This window comes from Gorilla gorilla, chromosome 7 (genome assembly GCF_029281585.2).
Source record: "Gorilla gorilla gorilla isolate KB3781 chromosome 7, NHGRI_mGorGor1-v2.1_pri, whole genome shotgun sequence".
Taxonomy (NCBI): domain Eukaryota; kingdom Metazoa; phylum Chordata; class Mammalia; order Primates; family Hominidae; genus Gorilla; species Gorilla gorilla.
This window is the reverse complement of record NC_073231.2, coordinates 24,211,952-24,234,902: the sequence shown is the minus strand read 5'-3', so window position 1 is coordinate 24,234,902 and position 22,951 is coordinate 24,211,952.

The following is a 22,951-nucleotide window of genomic DNA, read 5'->3' as shown; positions in this document are numbered from 1 at the left end:
GTCAAGGAGATGGGAGATCAGTCTCAAATTCTTCTCTCGGACCCACTAAAATCAATGTTTTATATAGCAGGGAAGGAATGTAATGATATGCAGGAAAACAGGAATGGGGCTGGGGCGGGTGGTAAGGAAGAGGAATTGGTCAATAGGAAGCAGGTGGTCAGGCAGTCATGGTGGGTGAAGGGTCTAGCTTCTCATTCTCCGGATGTGATAATCTGGTAAGTTTCAGTTCCCTGATACTATCTGGGAGTCCTGATGGTTAGTTTCCTGAGAAAGGAACTCAGATAAGTGTAACTTTCTCAAGTTTTAAGACTGGGAGGGTCAATTTCTATGTTTATTCAAAAGAAACCATAAGCATCAGTTCTATGGGATAATTGAAGTGGTTTCCTTTCCACATTAATGTGTGTGTATGCATGTATGTGTGAACATCTCACACTAACAGCTCACTGTAGCCTCAACTTCCTGGGCTCAAGGCAGTGATTGCTTGAGGCTAAGACTTCGAGACCAGCTTGGGCAACACAGTGAAACCCCATATCTTTAAAACAAAACAAAACATTAGCTGGAGGCTGGTGTGGTGGTGTGCTCCTGTAGTCGCAGCTACTCAGGAAGCTGAGGAAGGAGGATCACTTGAGCCCACAGACTTAAGGTTGCAGTATGCTAGGATTGTGCTACTGCACTCCAGTCTGGGTGACAGAGCAAGCCCCTGTCTCCAAAATTTAAAATACAATTTAAAAAAATGTTCATATCTGATGCACCCTGGGAAATTTGCAACATTCTTGAGGTAAGGTAAATGTTATCTCTGTTTAGTAAATGAGGAAACTAAAGGTAGAAGGTGCTTTGCAAAGCTCTTTTACAAGTGAAGGTATAGTAATCTGGTTTGAATCCAATGAACAACTCATTGAGGCTGAAATAATAAATTTTGACATTTCTATTTCCATTCTAAGTTTATAAGTTCTTGTTACTAGGATGAAGGCTTTTTTTTTTTTCCATTTTCGACTCCTTTTGTGAACTAAGGATAAACTAAATATGCATACAGTCAGTCATAGCAGGGAAACACTATGATAATCCAAATTGAAACATATCAGATAATCCAAATTGAAGGAATGTTTTACAAAATAATTGGCCAGGACTCCTCAAGTGTCGGAATGTTTTACAAAATAATTGGCCAGGACTCCTCAAGTGTCAAAGTCATTAAAGAAAAGGAAAGACTAAGAATTGTCATAGAGGAGATGAAAGAGACACAGTAAGTAGATAGGATGTGAAATCTTGGATTGGATCATAAACCAGAAAAAGCACATTGGTGGGGAAACCAGTGAAACTCAATGTCTGTAGGTTAGTTAATAGTATTGTATTAGTGTTAATTTCCTGGTTTTGATAATGGTACTGTGGTTATAGATGATGTTAACATTAGGGAAAACTATGTGAAGGGTAATTGGAAACTTTCTGTACTATTTTTGCAAATTTTCTATAAATTTAAAATTATTTAAAACAAAAAATTAAAAGAAAACAAAAATACATTAGGTAAAATGGAAAGCAAACTTTCTTGCCTCATCCCTGAAGCCTTATTCTACCCCTTCACTTTGGGCTAGGCTGAGGCTGAAGTGTAGGAGGAGGACTGGGTGGTTGTCAGACACAGAATAGAGGGTTATTGCATAGATTACTCACTAGTTGTTTAAATTGTGCTTTTATATGTTAATGAGGCCATTTTATATAGTGTATGCAATCGTAGTCAAAATAGCCCAAGTGGCCAAAGTAGTGATATCAACTTGGTCTCATCAAAATGTTGCATTTTAGACTCCAACTGTGTGTTTTTAAAAAAATATCACAAGGAACACTCAAAAATGTTCAAAGCGGTTATGTCTTGCTCAGAGAATTGTGGGAGAATTTTAAAAAATCTTTATGTTTAAGTAATTTTCAATTAAATCACAGTTAGTATATTTCACATATATAGTGAAATTCAAATAATTTTTTTTAAATTTAACACAATTAGACATATGCCATATGATCATGGTGACAGACTGAATGTGCCAATGTTTATCCCATCCAATATGCTCTTCTTATAACGTGACAGTGGAATTTCTTCATCAGGAAGTCTATGTTACGTCCTCCTGAACATGGGCAAAACTGTCACTGTCTCAATCGGTAGAATACAGAGCATTGACACTGTATGACTCCTGAGAATAGATGATAAAAAGTACAGCTTTATCCTGGCTCTCTTTCCCTAAGAACACTTGCCTATGGGATCCAGCTATCACATTATGAGCAAATCCAGGCCACATGCAGAAGTCATGTGTGGGTGTCCAGCCGGCAGCCCCAGGTAGGCCCAAATGAAAGAGCAGAAGTATTCAGATGATTTCAGCTCCCAATCTTCAAATATTTCAGCTAAGGCACAGATGAACTGAGATAAGCTGTCATTTCTGTACCCCATCTGAATTCCTTTTGCAAAGAAATCATTAAAATAAGTGATTGTTGTTGTTTTAAGCCACAACATCTTGGAGTAATTTGTTATTCACAGTACTTAATAAAAATATTAAAAACAAAATTATCAAAGTATCCAGCAATTCTGCTTCTGTGTCTGTACCCCAAACAAGTAAAAGCAGGAATGTGAAGAGACATTTGTACACCCATTTTTGTGGCAGCATTGTTCACAAGAGCTAAAACATGGAAGCAACCCAGGTGTCCATGAATGGATGGGCAGAGAGTGGGATGTGCATACAGTGGAATATTGTTCAGTCTTAAAAAGGAAGGACATTCACACATATGATAAAACATGGATGAATCTTGAGAACATTATGCTGAGTGAAACAAGACAGTCACAGAGACAAATACTGTATGAAATACTTAGAGTAGTCAAAATCATGGAGATAGAAAATAGAATGGTGGTTGCCAGGAGCTGATGGGAGGGGGAAAATCAGGAGTTATTGTTTAATGTGTATAGATTTTCAGTTTTACAAGATGAAAGGAGTTCTGGAGATGAATAGTGGTGAGATATGGAACATTTCCGTCATCTGAAAAAATTCCCTCTTGCCACTATGTAGTTAATACCCTTCCCCCAAACTCCAGCCCTTCATAATCAAGGATAGTATCTCTGTCCTCATTGATTTTTCTTTTCTCAAATGTCATATAAGTGAAACCATACACTATATACCTGCTGTGTCTGGCTTCTTTCACTTACCGTAATGCTGGTGAGAATCATCCATGTTGCTGCATGTACCATACTTTGTCCCTTTTGATTGTTGAGTTGTATTCTATTGTTTGTATCACAGTTTATGTATATATTCATCACTTGATGGACATATAGTTTCAATTTTTGATACTTTTTAATAAAAGTGCTATGAATATTCACAGACACGTATGGTCTTTAATAAACACAAAAAGTGAGATTGCTGCGTTGTTTGGTAAGTGTTTGTTTGAATACAAAAGGCACTTGAGGATTGTTTTCTGGGTTAGTTTTCCCACTGCATTCCCAACATCATGTGAGAGATCTGGCATCTTCATATCCTTGCCAGCATTTGCATTGTCTGTTTCTTTTCGTGTTTTTAATTTTTGTCATTCTGGTAGTGTGTAATGTAGCTTAATGGTATTTTGATTTTGATTTTTATAATGTCTAGTGACTTTAGGCGTCATTTCATGTCTGGCTTTGCCATTTATATCTCTTCATTTGCACATGTATGGTTTTGGTTGTAAAAGTCCTTTATATTTTTTGAAATTAAAATCTTTATCAGACATGTATTATGTAAATATGGTCTCCCAGACTACAGCTTATGCTTTTATTTTTAAAAAATATTTACTGATGATGACTAATTTATTGTTGCTTTCTATTATGGTTTATACTTTTACATCCTATGTATGAACTATTTGTAAATAGTAAGAACACAAAAATTTTCTTTTATTTATTCTAGAAATGTTACCATTTTGGTTTTTACACTTTTTTGTTTCAAGTTGATTTTTGTATGTGGTACAAGAAATGGATAATGATGCATTTGGTACAAGTTGTCCAAGATATCACCACCTGTTGAACGTAGTGTCCTTTCTCTAAGGACTTACCCTGGAACGTTCGTTAAAGGTCAATTTGTTATCTGTGCGCATTGCTTTTTGGACATCCTATTCTGTTCCTTTTACATACATGTCTGTCCTTATGCCAGTGCTACATAATCTTGATTAACTGTACCTCTGTAGTAAATTATAAAATCTAATTAAAAAAAGAAAAAAATGTATTACGGAGTAAATCAGGCAGTAATATTTCTCTAGACTTTATAATTTTGCAGAATTTTTAAAATTTATAATTTATTATGACTTCTTATTCTGTAAATAGCTGTTGGTTTTTATCACTAATTTCATGATGGTTATTTTTCTTAAAGAGTTTCACTCTCCCTAATTACATAAACTTCAGGCCCCCAACCATGGATCTGTGTGGGAATGTACAGTCTCCCAAACATACCTTCTGATTATCTGCCTCTGAGACCACATTCTTTTTCAAGGAGTATTAAATTAGATGTCAATACTTCTACTCTTAATAGACTAACAAGGATTAGCACCATGGATGATAATTATGAGATAATAAGGCAGAGACTGCTGGGGTTTCAAGGAGTGGGGAGGAATAAAATGGAATCAGAAGATATGTGTTCGCTTAGTGTGCATGGATGGCTTTGTGCACAATGAAGACTATTTGTGGCTACTTTGAACAAAAATAATTTTTAATTTATTACTGTAATAATTTTTAAATCCTAGTTCTCTTTAAGCCCCCTAGTTGATATTAAACTTTAAATTCATTTTATTCTAATTATAAATACAGTAAGCTTTAAAAATAATTTTTAAGGAAGTTTTTGATTACCATGTAATCAACTTATACTGAATAATGAAAATACCCTAAATAATCAACTTTATGACTTAATTTTATTTTTGCAAACGTTTTAAGCTGGTTTTGTAATTGTAATATACTTGATTTCTTTTGGAACATTTGGAATGGCTAACCTAAAAAGCACATCGTCTTTACCTACCCATTCCCCTAAATCGAATTAAAACAATTTTTAAAATACAGTGAATCCCAAGTACCCTTAAACATCCCAGTATTGTTCACAAACTTGTTCTCTTATTCCTTTAGACCAAAAATCTCAAGCTGTAAAACAAATTAATTATATATTTTAAATTGGAATTACAGAGCTAATTTGTCAGACACACAAATATGCCAAATTCTCTTAAACATAACACTTTAAACTTCAAATGCATGAATTATTCCTAAATTTAGCCCCAAATTATTACTGAGCATTTGATTTACTATCTCTCTTTACTTCATTCTAAGTCCTTCCAGGATTAAATGTTGTACTAGCTTAGGTGAATTGGGGTCACCATCCTCAGGGACTTGCAGCACTTACTAATTAGATAATTGAGCCAAGATGAGAAACTCAACAGTCTCCAAGAATGGCTTCCGGATGAGCCATGCCTCTTGGAACCCAAATCCTTGTGTAGTGCCTGCTCTCAAATCTGGCCTGGTACTATGGCTCCAAATTGGTTTTATGTGAAACCAATAGAATTGGCAAAAATAAAATGCTACTGGCATCTGGTCTCCTGGAATGTTCACACTGAGGGAAGCCAGCTGCCATGTAAGATGCTTGACCAGCTTCAGGTCACCATGTCCTGGAGAAGCCCAAACTAGCTATGTGGAAATGATGTGTGTGGAGAGAGATGCCTGGTCAGTCCCACTCTCCCAATCCTGAACCATTAATTCTAGCTGGGGGTCCAGACACTGTACTTCTGAATCAAACCATCTCTGCAGAACTCCATTTGAATTCCTCACCTACAAAACTGTGAAATATAAAAGTAACAATTGTTGTTATAAAGTACTAAGTTTCAGGGTAGTTTGTTATACAGTAGCTAACTGGAGCACCTGCAAGGTGAGTGATCTCCCAGGTGAGTGATCTCCCAGGCCACTAATGACATGCTGAGCCCCCTTTCATGGTTTCCATAACATGGGATTTCAGGCACGTTTCTTTCAATTAGGATTTCATTCTCCTGGTGTTTTAGTCCATTTAGTGTTGCTATAACAGAATGCTTGAGACTGAGTAGTTTATAAAGTAAAGAGGTTTATTTAGCTCACAATTCTGGTGGCTAGAAAGTTCAAGATTGGGCATCTGTACAAGGTGAGGTTCTTAGGCTGCTTCACCTCATGGTGGAAAGTGGAAAGAGAGCCAGCACGTGTAAATAGATCACATGACAAGGGAGGAGGCAAGGGAGGGAGCAGGGAGGTGCCAGGCTGTTATTAACAACCCGCTATCATAGGAACGAATAGAGTGGTGGGAACTTGCTCATGCTGGAAGGAGGTAATTAATCTATTCATGAGGGATCCACCCCCATCATCTAAATACTTCCCATTAGTCCCCACTTTCTAACACATTGGGGATCAAATTTCAACATGAGGTTTGGAGAGGACAAATATCCAAACCATAGTCCCTGGTTATACCTGTTCCTAAGTCTTCCATCTGATTTCAGTCAGCCAGCTCCCAGCCCAAAGCAGCCTAACTTGGTCTGCTTCATGGCTTGATTGGATCTTGATTTTTGTTTGTTGTTTAATTTGTTTTCTTTTAGTCCAGGCTGAATTTTTCAAAGACATCAAATGATTTCTGGTTGGATTCTGCATTTCTTTCTTTGCCAGGCTCTGAAGCCACAGCACTAAAGTCACGCTAGTGAAACAGAGACCTGTGCCTCTGTCAGTGGCCAGGGTCCCCCAAGTCCACAACATAGAAAAACTTCCCTGAAGTGTGTAGCACTTCTCAGTACCTTTCTGTTGCTACCATGAGACCAGGTAGCTAGAAGGCTTACAATCTAAGAGATTTTAACTTATTAAGGCTTGAGACCTGAAAATATCATCATTGGCTTCAGTATATTCCAAGAAAGCTGCAAAATCAAGCTTGAAAAATATTTGACTAAATGTCCACAAATATATGTTAGTGTTACTAAATGCTGAATTTAATACTTATAAAAAGTTTATTTCATTCAAGCACAACTTCAGGCTAGCCTTTTTTCACTTTACAAGAATTCCTGAGGAGGCCTAATGAGTACCAAAATATTAGAGTCAAGTGTAAATTACAATGTAATTTACAAAAGTAAAAGTAAAAATGTAAATACATTTTAAATTTTCAATTAAAAAGTATATATAATGTGGGCTAGGTGTGGTGAATCATACCTGTAATCTCAGCACTTTGAGAGGCTGAGGCAGGTGGATCACTTGAGGTCAGGAGGTTGGGACTAGCCTGGCCAACATGGCAAAACCCCTTCTGTACTAAAAATACAAAAATTAGCCAGATGCGGTGGCTCATGCTTGTAGTCCAGGGTACTCAGGAGGCTGAGGCAGGAGGATTCCTTGAACCTAGGAGGCAGAGGTTGTAGCGTGCTGAGATTGCACCACTGCTCTCCAGTCTGGGTGACAGAGTAAGACTCTGTCTCCAAAAAAAAAAAAAAAAAAAAAAAAGTATATATGCTGTGGATTAAGCATACCTTTATGATATTTTTATGATGTGGGGTGGGTTTGGATTTCTACAAATGGGAGTACTATGGCTCTCCTATGTCCCATAATGGTCTTGGGGAACTGACTAGTTTGCTTTAAACACAGCCCAGATCCATTTTGTATATACAATCACTCCTCCAGCCCACTTCGTTTTCCATGGCTGCATGTTGTTCTTTGACTACATCTCTTACAGAAGTAGATCTTGATGATTTAGTCCTACCCTTAGGCGATCAGTATATTGTGAATTTTAGAAATGTCACCAACAGGTCTGTTCCAAGATGGCCAAATACGAACAGCTCCAGTCTGCAGCTCCCAGCATGATCAACACAGAAGACGGGTGATTTCTGCATTTCTAACTGAGCTATGTGGTTCTTCTCATTGGGACGGGTTGGACAGTGGGTGCAGCCCACAGAGGGCGAGCTGAAGCAGGGCGGGGCATGCCTCACCCGGGAAGCCTAAGGAGTCCAGGGATTTCCCTGTCCTAGCCAAGGGAAGCTGTGACAGACTGTACTGGGAAAATCGGGACACTGCCACCTAAACACTGCGCTTTTCCAATGGTCTTAGCAAATGGCACAGCAGGAGATTATATCCTATGCCTGGTTTAGTGGGTCCCACACCCATGGAGCCTTGCTTACTGCTTGCGCAGCAGTCTGAGATTGAACTGCTAGGCAGCAGCCTGGCTGGGGGAGGGGCTCCGCCATTGCTGAGGCTTGAGTAGGTAAACAAAGCGGCTGGGAAACTCGAACTGGGTGGAGTCCACCGCAGCTCACTGAGGCCTGCCTGCATCTGTAGACTTCACCTCTGGGGGCAGGGCATAGCTGAACTAAAGGCAGCAGAAACCTCTGCAGACTTAAACATCCCTGACTGACAGCTCTGAAGAGAGCAGTGGTTCTCCCAGCACGGTGTTTGCGCTCTGAGGACAGACAGACTGTCTCCTCAAGTAGATCCCTGACCCCCATGTAGCCTAACTGGGAGACACCTCCCATTAGGGGCCAACTGACATCTCATACACCTGGGTGCCCCTCTGAGTTGAAGCTTCCAGAGGAAGGATCAGGCAGCAATATTTGCTGTTCTGCAATATTTGCTGCTCTGCAGCCTCTGCTGGTGGTATGCAGGAAAACAGGGTCTGGAGTGGACCTCCAGCAAACTCCAACAGACCTGCAGCTGAGGGACCTGACTGTTTGAAGGAAAACTAACAAACAGAAAGGAACAGCATCATCAACAAAAAGGACATCCACACCAAAACCCCATCTCTAGGTCACCATGATCAAAGACCAAAGGTAGATAAAACCACAAAGATGGTGAGAAACCAGAGCAGAAAAGCTGAAAATTCTAAAAACCAGAGCACCTCTTCTCCTCCAAAGGATTGCAGCTCCTCACCAGCAACGGAACAAAGCTGGACAGAGAATGACTTTGACGAGTTGGCAGAAGTAGGCTTCAGAAGGTTGGTAATAACAAACTTCTCTGAGCTAAAGGAGGTTGTTCGAACCCATTACGAGGAAGCTAAAAACCTTGAAAAAAGATGAGACGGATCACTAGAGTAAACGGTGTAGAGAAGACCTTAAAGGACCTGATGGAGCTGAAAACCATGGCATGAGAACTACGTGACGCATGCACAAGCTTCAGTAGCTGATTCGGTCAAGTGGAAGAAAGGGTATCAGTGATTGAAGATCAAATGAATGATATGAAGCGAGAAGAGAAGTTGAGAGAAAAAAGAGTAAAAAGAAACAAAGCCTTCAAGAAATATGGGACTATGTGAAAAGACCAAATCTACATTTGATTGGTGTACCTGAAAGTGACAGAGAGAATGAAACCAAGCTGAAAAACACTCTTCAGGATATTATCCAGGAGAACTTCCCCAACCTAGCAAGGCAGGCCAACATTCAAATTCGGGAAATACAGGGACACCACAAAGATACTCCTCGAGAAGAGCAACCTCAAGACACATAGTTGTCAGATTCACCACAGTTGAAATGAAGGAAAAAATGTTAAGGGCAGCCAGAGAGAAAGGTTGGGTTACCCACAAAGGAAAGCCCATCAAACTAACAGCTGATCTCTTGGCAGAAACTCTACAACCCAGAAGAGAGTGGGGGCCAATATTCAACATTCTTAAAGAAAAGAATTTTCAACCCAGAATTTCATATCCAGCCAAACTAAGCTTCATAAGTAAAGGAGAAATAAAATCCTTTACAGACAAGCAAATGCTGAGAGTTTTTATCACCACCAGGCCTGCCTTACAAGAGCTCCTAAAGGAAGCACTAAACATGTAAAGGAACAACTGGTACCAGCCACTGCAAAAAACATGCCAAATTGTAAAGACCATTGATGCTAGGAAGAAACTGCATCAACTAATGGGCAAAATAACCAGCTAACATCATAATGACAGGATCAAATTCACACATAACAATATTAACCTTAAATGTAAATGGAATAAATGCTCCAATTAAAAGACAGAGACTGGCAAATTGGATAAAGAGTCAAGACCTATCAGTGTGCTGTATTCGGGAGACCCATCTCATGTGCAGAGACACACATAGGCTCAAAATAAAGGGATGGAGGAAGATCTACCAAGAAAATGGAAAGCAAAAAAAAGCAGGGGTTGTGATCCTAGTGCCTGATAAAACAGACTTTAAACCAACAAAGATCAAAAGAGACAAAGAAGGCCATTACATAATGGTAAAGGGATCAATGCAACAAGAAGAGCTAACTGTCCTAAATATATATGCACCCAATACAGGAGCACCCAGATTCATAAAGCAAGTCCTTACAGACCTATAAAGGGACTTAGACTCCCACACAATAATAATGGGAGACTTTAACACCCCACTGTCAATATTAGACAGATCAACGAGACAGAAGGTTTACCAGGATATCCAGGACTTGAACTCAGCTCTGGACCAAGCAGACCTAATAGACATCTATAAAACTGTCCACCTCAAATCAACAGAATATACATTCTTCTCAGCACCATATTGCGCTTATTCCAAAATTGACCGCATAGTTAGAAGAAAAGCACTCCTCAGCAAATGTAAAAGAACAGAAATCACAACAAACTGTCTCTCAGGCCACAGTGCAATCAAATTAGAACTCAGAAATAAGAAATTCACTGAAAACCACACAACTACATGGAAACTGAACAACCTGCTCCTGAATGACTACTGGGTAAATAACTCAATGAAGGCAGATATAAAGATGTTCTTTGAAAGCAGTGAGAACAAAGACACAACATACCAGAATCTTTGGTACACATTTAAAACAGTGTGTAGAGGGAAATTTATAGCACTAAATGCCCACAAGAGAAAGCAGGAAAGATCTAAAATTGACACCCTAACATCACAATTAAAAGAACTACAGAAGCAAGAGCAAAAAATTCAAAAGCTAGCAGAAGGCAAGAAATAACTAAGATCAGAGCAGAACTGAAGGAGTTAGAGATGCAAAAAACCCTTCAAAAATCAATGAATCCAGGAGCTGGTTTTTGAAAAGATCAACGAAATTGATAGACCACTAGCAACACTAATAAAGAAGAGAGAAGAATCAAATAGACGCAATAAAAAATGATAAAGGGGATATTACCACTGATCCCACAGAAATACAAACTACCATCAGACAATACTATAAATACCTCTACACAAATTAACTAGAAAATCTAGGAGAAATGGATAAATTCCTGGACACATACACACTCCCAAGACTAAACCAGGAAGAAGTTGAATCGCTGAATAGACCAATAACAGGCTCTGAGATTGAGGCAATAATTAACAGCCTACTAAACAAAAGAAGTCCAGGACCAGACGGATTCACAGCTGAATTCTACCAGAGGTACAAAGAGGATCTGGTACCATTCCTTCTGAAATTATTCCAATCAATAGAAAAAGAATCCTCCTTAATTCATTTTATGAGGCCAGCATCATCCTGAAACCAAAGCCTGGTAGAGACACAACAACAACAAAAAAGAGAAGTTTAGACCAATATCCCTGATGAACATCGATGCGAAAATCCTTAATAAAATACTGGCAAACCGAATCCAGCAGCACATCAAAAAGCTTATCCACCAAGATCAAGTTAGCTTCATCCCTGGGATGCAAGGTTGGTTCAACATATGCAAATCAATAAACGTAATCCATCACATAAACAGAACCAATGACAAAAACCACATGATTATCTCAGTAGATGCTGAAAAGGCCTTTGACAAAATTCAACAACCCTTCATGCTAAAAACTCTCAATAAACTAGGTATTGATGGAAGGTATCTCAAAATAATAAGAACTATTTATGACAAACTCACAGCCAATATCATACTGAATGGGCAAAAACTGGAAGCATTCCCTTTGAAAGCTGGCACAAGACAGGGATGCCCTCTCTCACCACTCCTATTCAACATAGTGTTGGGAGTTCTGGCCAGGGCAATCAGGCAGTTGAAGGAAATAAAGGGTATTCAATTAGGAAAAGAGGAAGTCAAATTGTCCCTCTTTGCAGATGACATGACTGTATACTTAGAAACCCCATCATCTCAGCCCGAAATCTCCTTAAGCTGATAAGCAACTTCAGCAAAGTCTCAGGATACAAAATCAATGTGCAAGAATCACAAGCGGTCTTATACACCAATAACAGAGAAACAGAGAGCCAAATCATGAGTGAACTCCCATTCACAATTGCTACAAAGAGAATAAAATACCTAGGAATCCAACTTACAAGGGATGTAAAGGACCTCTTTAAGCAGAACTACCAACCACTGCTCAACGAAGTAAAAGAGGACACAAACAAATGGAAGAACATTCCATGCTCATGGGTAGGAAGAATCAATATCGTGAAAATGGCCATACTGCCCAAGGTAATTTATGGATTCAATGCCATCCCCATCAAGCTACCAATGACTTTCTTCACAGAATTGGAGAAGACTACTTTGAAGTTCATATGGAACCAAAAAAAGAGCCCTAATTGAGAAGAAAATCTGAAGTGAAAAGGACAAAGCTGGAGGCATCATGCTACCTGACTTCAAACTATACTACAAGGCTACAGTAACCAAAATAGCATGGTACTGGTATCAAAACAGAGATATAGACCAATGGAACAGAACAGAGGCCTCAGAAATAACAGCATACATCTACAACCATCAGATCTTTGACAAACCTGACAAAAACAAGAAATGGGGAAAGGATTCCCTGTTTGATAAATGGTGCTGGGAAAACTGGCTAGCCATATGTAGAAAGCTGAAGCTGGATCCCTTCCTTACACCTTATACAAAAATTAATTTAAGATGGATTAAAGACTTAAAAGTTAGATCTAACAGCATAAAAACCCTAGAAGAAAACCTAAGACATTCAGGACATAGGCATGGGCAAGGACTTCATGACTAAAACACCAAAAGCAATGGCAACAAAAGCCAAAATTGACAAATGGTATCTAATTAAACTAAAGAGCTTCTGCACAGCAAAAGAAACTACTATCAGAGTGAACAGGCAACCTATAGAATGGGAGAAAATTTTTGCATTCTACCCTTCTGACAAAGGGCTAATATCCAGAATCTACAAAGAACTCAAACAAATTTACAAGAAAGAAACAACCTGATCAAAAAGCGGCCAAAGGATATGAACAGATACTTTTCAAAAGAAGACATTTATGCAGCCAACAGACACAAGAAAAACTGCTTATCATCACTGGCCATCACAGAAATGCAAATGAAAACCACAATGAGATACCATCTCATGCCAGTTATAATGGTGATCATTAAAAAGTTAGGAAACAACAGGTGCTGGGGAGGATGTGGAGAAATAGGGACACTTTTACACCGTTTTTGGGAGTGTAAACTAGTTCAACCATTGTGGAAGACAGTGTGGTGATTCCTCAAAGATCTAGAACTAGAAATACCATTTGACCCAGTGATCCCTTTACTAAGTATATACCCAAAGGATTATAAATCATGCTACTATAAAGACACATGCACACGTATATTTATTGCGGCACTATTCACAATAGCAAAGACGTGGAACCAACCCAAATGTCCATCAATGATAGACTGGATTAAAAAAATGTGGCACATATACACCATGGAATACTATGCAGCCATAAAAAAGGATGAGTTCATGTCCTTTGTAGGGACATGGATGAAGCTGGAAACCATCATTCTGAGAAAACTATTGCAAGAACAGAAAACCAAACACCACAGGTTCTCACTCATAGGTGGGAATTGAATGATGAGAAAACTTGGACACAGGGCATGGAACATCACACACCGGAGCCTGTCGTGGGGTGGGGGGATGGGGGAGGGATAGCATTAGCAGAAATACCTAATGTAAATGACAAGTTAATGGGTGCAGGAAACCAACATGGCACATGCATACATATTTAACAAACCTGCACATTGTGCACATGTACCCTAGACCTTAAAGTATAATATAAATAAATAGACAAAAAGAAATGTCACTAACAAATGGAATAATTTGCCCAGAGGTCTACAGCTAACAGGTAGAAGAAGGGCCAAGAATGGTACCCATGTCTGCTGACTCTGACATTCCTTTTCCTCCTTGTTTTTCCCTTAAAAGCCTCTTGTAGTATTCATTTTACTCACATGTCAAAAACTATTGCTGGTGGCAGGAAAGGTACACAATGTGATTGTCCTATTCTGCTGAGACATGGCCAGTGGATGGCCAACGACTCACCCTTACAACTGTGCTGTGAAAAAAATGGAATCAATAAGAAAGACTACACAGATGGGAGAAAAACAGAGTCTGAGTGAAGAAACACAAATGACAACAAAAGCCAAAACTACCTCATAATATTGTCTAGGGCCAGCCCTCCTCCTCATTTCCATCCTAGATGGGGCTTAGATCAAAGGTCAGAGTGCAGGCACTAGGGGTGGTTTTCTATGATTGGATCTTGGAGGTGGGAGACAAGGATAGGATATGTTAGACAGGCTTGATCGTCTTTGGGAAACTTGCATTCTCTCTCCCTTCAAACCAAACCCCGTTCCCAGAAAAAGATCTGCTCTTGGTCATTTACACAATGCAAGTCAGCAAATGACCTCCCTTGGGGGTGTATGCATTTCAGCTGCCTGATTTTAGTTGTGAGGAAATAGGACTGAATTCTGGCTCAGTTACTGATCATGCAGGGCCTCATGTCCTGTCTTTCTGCTTATTCACCCTCCTCTGCTTTCATGGTAAGATTTGGCCTCAATTTTCCTTCCCACCAATTTTATTGCAAAATCATGTATATTTTAAAGTACCTCAAAACCTTTTCATTACTAGGCAGAGTATAATTTACTAAGTTGAGAAATAACTGGGTTCTCAGGAACCAAGAAATGTTTATTTTCCCTGGGGCGTTGGCACCTCCTAAATCACGCCATGTAGTTATTTAGTCCTGGCCTATACTATCCTCAGCATCCCCCAAAGGAGCTACAGAAGCCCCCCATTCACCCATGGGAAATCTTTTCTGGAGCTCAAAGCAAAGGGTAAACCATGCAGGTGGCCCCTGCGGGAGAAAACTTAAAGAAAATCAAGCCAAGAGGCAGGGAAAATAAGAAACAAGCCCTTTAAAACATTTAAAGCTAAACAAGTTTTCTCCTTTTTAATATTTTGACAAGGAAACTTGAGTAGCAAGAAGTGGGTGTACCTTGCCCTCGTGTTAGTTCTCTGCCGAGTCTTCCTTCAATCCTTCTTTTTTTTTTTTTTTTTAGACAAAGTCTCACTCTTGTCCCCCAGGCTGGAGTGCAATGGCGTGATCTCGGCTCACTGCAACCTCTGCCTCCCAGGTTCAAACAGTTCTCTCTCCCTCAGCCTCCCGAGTAGCTGGGATTATAGGCGCCTGCCACCATGCCCAGCTAATTTTTGTATTTTTAGTAAAGACGCAGTTTCACCATGTTGGCCAGGCTGGTCTCAAACTCTTGACCTCAGGTAATCTGCCTGCCTTGTCCTCCCAGACTGCTGGGATTACAGGCGTGAGCCACCGCGCCTGGCCAGTCCTTCTCTCCTCTTGACCGTGTCCTCATAGTTTGTCCCATTCATCCAGCGTGGCCCTGGATCCATCTCTCAGACATTTCTGCAGGAGGTTTTCTCTCTAGTTGGCTGGAGGAGTATCTAAGGGGCTGCCTAGGCTACGCCTTCAGTGTGCCTTCCGCCTGGAGGCCCTTATTGCTGTACTGGAAGTGCTGAATCCTGCTCAGTCCTGGGGGCAGGCCTGCTGATTCCCGTAGCCACACAGTCACCTGCACTTCTCCCCGTCCTTCGCTGCCCTGCTGTAACCCCAGCAGCTCTTGTGTCAGGCAGAAATAAGAACTGTCTGGGAAGCAGTCATTGGTTGTGTGTCTGGTCAAGATGACACACAGGTAGGGTAAAGAAGAGACCATTTACCAACCCTCCCAGAAGCAGACCATGCTCCAGTGACGTAGTTTGTGAGCTTCCACCAAGAGCCTGGAGCGCTTTAATGATGTTATTTTTTGTAGCTCCTGTCCCTTCTGCTCGAATTGCTTTTTTCTGCAGGCTCAGCAGAGGTGAAACACAACTGGTCGTCGTTACATTCCCCTCCAGTATGTCCATGCAATCGAAAACAACTGCATGAGATACCCCTTTTCCAGATGAAACCATGCCAAAACCCTAAATATTTCCTCCATGTTCCCTTTTCCCATTCAAATCATCAATGCTAACATCTCATTTGGGGGCTTGACTTAAAATCAGTGTATTTCATAATGGACAAATATTTACATTAGATAAATTTTAAATTATTTTATTTTAAACAGATGCTTTATGCATATGTACAAAATTTCAAAGGTACATGAGGGGATACAGTGAAAACAGGGTCTTCCTCCTACATCTGTCCCTCAGCAACCCAGTTCTCAGAGCCAGAAGCAATTGAGACTTGAAAATATAATCACTGTTACTAAATTCTTAGGGTTCTAGTAGAAATGGTTAATGCATTAAAAAAATATGGTTTTATGTGGTCAACTTTTTTAGATTCCACATATGAGTGAGATAATGCAATATTTATTTTTATGTGCCTGGCTTACTTCACTTAACATAATGTCTTCCAGGTTTACTCATGTTGTTGTAAATGACAGGATTTCCTTCTTTTTATGACTGAATAGTATTCCATTGTGTATATATGCAACATTTTCTTTATCCATTCATCCACTGATGGACACTTAGATTGATCCCATATCTTGGCTATTATGAATGGTGTTGCAACAGACATGGGGGTGCAGGTTTCTCTTCGATATACTGAGTTCATTTCCTTTGAATATATACCAGCAGTGGGATTGCTGGATCATATGGTAGTTCTATGATAATTTTTTTAGGAACCTCCATATGTTTTCCATAGTGGCTATAGGAATTTACATTTCCACCAACAGTGTGCAAGGGTTCCCTTTTCTCTACATCCTTACCAACACTTGTGATCTTTTGTCTTCTGGGTAGTGGCCACTCTAACAAGTGTGTGGTGATGTCTCATTGTGGTTTTTATTTGCATTTCTCTGATGATTAGTGATGCTGAGCACCTTTTCATATGCCTGTTGGGTCACAGAAGCAGAGAGAGTAGAATGGTGGTTATGAGGGTGACATGGCTTGGCTCTGTGTCCCCACCCAAATCTCATCTCCAATTGTAATCCCCATAAGTAGAGGGAGGGAAGTGGCTGGATTATGGGGGCGGTTCCCCCCCCATGCTGTTCTCATGATACTGAGTGAATTCTTATGAGATCTGATGGTTGCATAAATGGTAGTTTTTCCTATGCTCTCTCTCTCTCCCCCCCACTCTCACATGGTGCCACGCGAGACATGCCTGCTTCACCTTCTGCTATGATTGTAAGTTTCCTGAAGCCTCCCTAGCCATGCAGAACCATGAGTCAATTAAACCTCTTAACGTTGTAAATTATCCAGTCTCAGGAAGTTCTGTGTAGCAGTGTGAGACAGACTAATACAGAGGGGCTAAAATAGTTGCAGGGGGTTGGGGGAAGGTTTCTGGGAAGATGTTAGCTTAAGGACCCAAAATTTCAGTTGGGAAGGATAAGTTAAAGAGATTTATTGCACAACATGATGACTATAACTAATAATATAAAGTATTATTGAAAAATGCCAAGAGAGTAGATGTAAAGTGGTCTCCCCACAAAAAATGATGGCTACAAGTGGTAATGCATATGCTAATTATAATAGCTAGTCATTCCGCAATGTATGTATACTTCAAAATGCCATGTTGTACCTGCTAAATACATACAATTCTGTCAACATAGAACAAAATATAAAAATAAAAATAAGTAAAATAGCAAGCACAAAATTTTAAGAAACAAAACCACATGGTTCTATATATTACACACTTAAAGTAGTAACAAACATACACTGTTCTGTAAATATTTCACAGTATATTTTTAGATCTTCCCATAGTACACTTAAAGCTATTTCATTTAAATGAGAGCATATTGGCATATAGTGATGTACCACAATTGATTTAACTCTTTACTATATTAAATGTTTCCAATATTTTGTCATTACAGAGTGCTAGAATTAATATCTGTGTACTTTCATCACTTTGTACATGTAAGAATCTATACATACGATAGATCCTTAAAAGTATTGCTGGGGCCTGGGCGCAGTGGCTCATGCCTGTAATCTCAGCACTTTGGGAGACCAAGGTGGGCAAATCACAAGGTCAAGAGATCGAGACTATCCTGGCCAACATGGTGAAATCCTGTCTCTTCTAAAAATACAAAAGTTAGCTGGGCGTGGTGGTGCATGCCTGTAGTCCCAGTTACTTGGGAGGCTGAGGCAGGAGAATCACTTGAACCCGGAAGGCAGAGGTTGCAGTGAGCCAAGATCTCGCCACTGCACTCCAGCCTGGCCACAGAGCGAGACTCTGTCTCAAAAAAAAAAAAAAAAAAAAAGGATTGCTGGGGCAAAGTGCATATCAAATTTTAATTCCGAAAGACACATTTTCTTACCCAGTTTCCCTCCAGGGAAGTTGTACCAACATATCCTTCTACCTCCATTGGGATAGAGTCAGTTGCCCCATTCATCAACACTGCTTTTATTCAACTTCATTTATTTCTTTTTGAAAAATGTCACCTCACTGTAGTTTTAGTTGGCATTTCTTTTATTATGACTGCATCTGAGGTTGAACTTACTTTCATAAATTTCAAAACAATTCATATTTTTAAATTGTGAATACCTAATCATATCTTTGTCCATTTTTCGGAAAATTTGCTAGACTTTCTGTTGATTTGTGGGGGCTCTTTTAAACTAAGGACATTAGCTCTTTGCTGTGTCGTTATGTTTTCTGCCACACAAAAATGTTTTAAACTTATGTGGCTGCGCAATTTAATTTTTTTAATAGCTTCCGCATTCTGTATTATAGGCAGAAATGCCTTAGCAACTCCAATAATATATTTTTAAACTCTCCCATATTTTCTCTTGGTGTGTTTACAGTTTCATTTTTTTATGTTTAAATTTTTTAACGGTGTGGAATTTATTTTAGTGTAAGATGCGAAATAGTGACCAATTTATTTTTTCAGATGGCTACTCAGTTGTCCCAACACCATTTATTAAATAATCTGATTCTTTTAAAATAATTTGAAATGCAAACTTATCACATATACATATTTTATATGTATATATGTATATTACCTGTATGTAAATATGTATATACACACACAGTAAAATTATATATGTGTACTGGGTCCATTTTTGTTTCATGAGTCTGCCTTGTCATACCCCAGACAACATTATTTTAATCAGTATAGCTTTACAATGTGTCTTAATACTTGGCAAAGCCAGTCCTTATGTACCATTCTTATCCTCTTTCAGAATCTTTCTTCTTATTCTTGTTTATTTTTCATGTGATTTTACAAAAGGGTTAACTTTTTTCTTGTTAAAATGTTTTTTATTGGTTTGTTGGTTTCATGTAAAATGCACTGATTGACTTAGCAATAAAATACATTTTTATGATCTTAAATCAATCCTAATCAAAATCATAGGACGTCATTCCATTTGATCTTTTGTGTCCAAAATAGTAATTTTAAAGTTTATTATTTTATCTTCGTAAACTAATTCCTAGGTATTAGGTCATTTTTGTTGATGTTGTAAATAGAATGTTTTTTAAAAAAATTTTATATTCCAACTTGTTTGTACATATGAAGTCTATAGACTTCTTGAATATCAATTTCACCCCAGCCACCATTTTATGTTAGATATAATATAGTTTCAGTTGATTATATAAGGATTTCAAGATAAATAATCTTACCATCTTCATGTAATCATACTTTTTCCTTTCTAAGGTTTATGTGGCCTTTAAAAAATGTTTTCTAATTGTATTGTCTGGTACTAGCAGAATAATTTAGCATAACAGCAATGATAAAAGACTTCCTCTTTTTCCCTGGCTTTAGTGGAAATGCTTCTAGGATTTTCCCACTAATCCAATACTGATGCTGGCTCTGAGACTGAGAGAGATGTGTTATTTTGTGTTGTAAAAAAGAATCCACCCTCAGAGAATACTATAAACACCTCTATGAAAATAAACTAGAAAATCTAGAAGAAATGGATAAATTCCTGGATAGATACATGCTCCCAAGACTAAACCAGGAAGAAGTTGAATCTCTGAATAGACCAATAACAGGCTCTGAAATTGAGGTGATAATTAATAGCCTACCAACCAAAAAAGTCCAGGACCAGATGGATTCACAGCCGAATTCTAACAGAGGTACAAAGATGATCTGGTACCATTCCTTTTGAAACTATTCCAATCAATAGAAAAAGAGCAAATCCTCCCTAACTCATTTTATGAGGCCAGCATCATCCTGATACCAAAGGCTGGTACAGACACAACAACAACAAAAGAATTTTAGACCAATATCCCTGATGAACATTGATGTGAAAATCCTCAATAAAATACTGGCAAACTGGATCCAGGAGCACATCAAAAAGCTTATTCACCATGATCAAGTTGGCTTCATACCTAGGATGCAAGGTTGGTTCAACATATGCAAATCAATCAACATAATCCACCATATAAACAGAACCAATGACAAAAAACCACATGATTATCTCAATAGATGCAGAAAAGGCCTTTGACAAAATTCAACAGGACTTCATGCTAAAAACTCTCAATAAACTAGGTATTGATGGAGGGTATCTCAAAATAATAAGAGCTATTTATGACAAACCCACAGCCAATATCATACTGAATAGGCAAAAACTGGAAGCATTCCCTTTGAAAACCAGCACCAGAAAAGGATGCCCACTTTCACCACTCCTATTCAACATAGCGTTGGAAATTCTGACAAGGGCAATCAGGCAAGAGAAAGAAATAAATGGTATTCAATCAGGAAAAGAGGAAGTCAAATTGTCCCTGTTTGCAGATGACATGATTGTATATTTAGAAAACCCCATCGTCTTAGCCCAAAAATCTTCTTAAGCTGATAAGCAACTTCAGCAGATACAAAATGAATGTGCAAAAATCACAAGCATTCCTATACACCAATAACAGACAAACAGAGAGTCAAATCATGAGTGAACTCCCATTCAAAATTACTACAAAGAGAATAAAATACGTAGAAATCCAACTTACAAGGGATGTGAAGGACCTTCAAGCAGAACTGCAAACCACTGCTCAATGAAATAAAAGAGGACACAAACAAATGGAAGAACATTACATGCTCATGGATAGGAAGAATCAATATCATGAAAATGGCCATACTGCCCAAGGTAATTTATAGATTCAATGCCATCTCCATCAAGCTACCAATGACTTTCTTCACAGAATTGGAGAAAACTACTTTGAAGTTCATATGGAACCAAAAGAGAGCCCGCATAGCCAAGACAATTCCTAGCAAAAAGAACAAAGCTGGAGGCATCACACTACCTGACTTCAAACTACACTACAAGGCTACAGTAACCAAAACAGCATGGTACTAGTATCAAAACAGAGATATAGACAAGTGGAACAGAACAGAGGCCTCAGAAATAACACCACACATCTACAACTATCTGATCTTTGACAAACATGACAAAAACAAGAAATGGAGAAAGGATTCCCTATTTAATAAATGGTGCTGGGAAAACTGGCTAGCCATATGTAGAAAGCTGAAACTGGATCCCTTCCTTACACCTTATACAAAAATTAACTCAAGATGGATTAAAGTCTTAAATGTAAGACCTAACACCATAAAAACCCTAGAAGAAAACCTAGGCGATACAATTCAGGACATAGGCATGGGCAAAGTCGTCATGACTAAAACACCAAAAGCAATGGCTACAAAAGCAAAAATAGACAAATGGGATCTAATTAAACTAAAGAGCCTCTGCACAGCAGAAGAAACTACCATCAGAGTGAACAGGCAGCCTAAGAATGGGAGAAAATTTTTGCAATCTACCCATCTGACAAAGGGCTAATATCCAGAATCTACAAAGAACTTAAACAAATTTACAAGAAAGAAACAACCCAATCAAAAAGTGGCCAAAGGATATGAACAGACACTTCCCAAAAGAAGACATTTATGCAGCCAACAGACATATGAAAAAATGCTCATCATCACTGGTCATCAGAGAAATGCAAATCAAAACCGCAATGAGATAACGTCTCACGCCAGTTAGAATGGCGATCATTAAAAAGGAAAAAACAGATGCTGCAGAGGATGTAGAGAAGTAGGAATGCTTTTTCACTGTTGGTGGGAGTGTAAATTAGTTCAACCATGTGGAAGACAGTGTGGTGATTCCTCAAGGATCTAGAACTAGAAATACCATTTGACCCAGCCATCCCATTACTGAGTATATACCCAAAGGATTATAAATCATTCTACCATGAAGACAAATGCAGACATATGTTTATTGCAGCACTATTCACAATAGCAAAGATGTGGAACCAACCCAAATGTCCATCAATGATAGACTGATTAAGAAAATGTGGCAAATATACACCATGGAATACTATGCAGCCATAAAAAGGATGAGTTTATGTCCTTTGCAGGGACATGGATGAAGCTGGAAACCAGCATTGTAAGCAAACTATCACAAGGACAGAAAGCCAAACACCATGTGTTCTCACTCATAGGTGAGAGTTGAACAATGAGAACACATGGAAACAAGGCGGGGAGCATCATACACTGGGGCCTGTGAGGGAGTCGGGGACTGGGGGAGGGATAGCATTAGGAGAAATACCTAATGTAAATGACGAGTTGATGGGTGCAGCAAACCAACATAGTACATGTATACCTATGTAACAAACCTGCACTTTGTGCACATGTACCCTTGAACTTAAAGTATAATAATAAAAAAGAATGCATTCTTTTTAAAAGAATGTTCTATTTGATTAAGAGGTATTTTAAAATAAAAGCGTGAACACGAAATTTTAACTGATTTTTAAACATTTATGGAGCCAATCATACGGTTTTTCCACTTTTGACCTATTTACTGTGAATTTCATTAAGATTTCCTGGTAAACCTAAGTAATCAACTGGTTGTGGTGTTTTGGAGGAGGTCC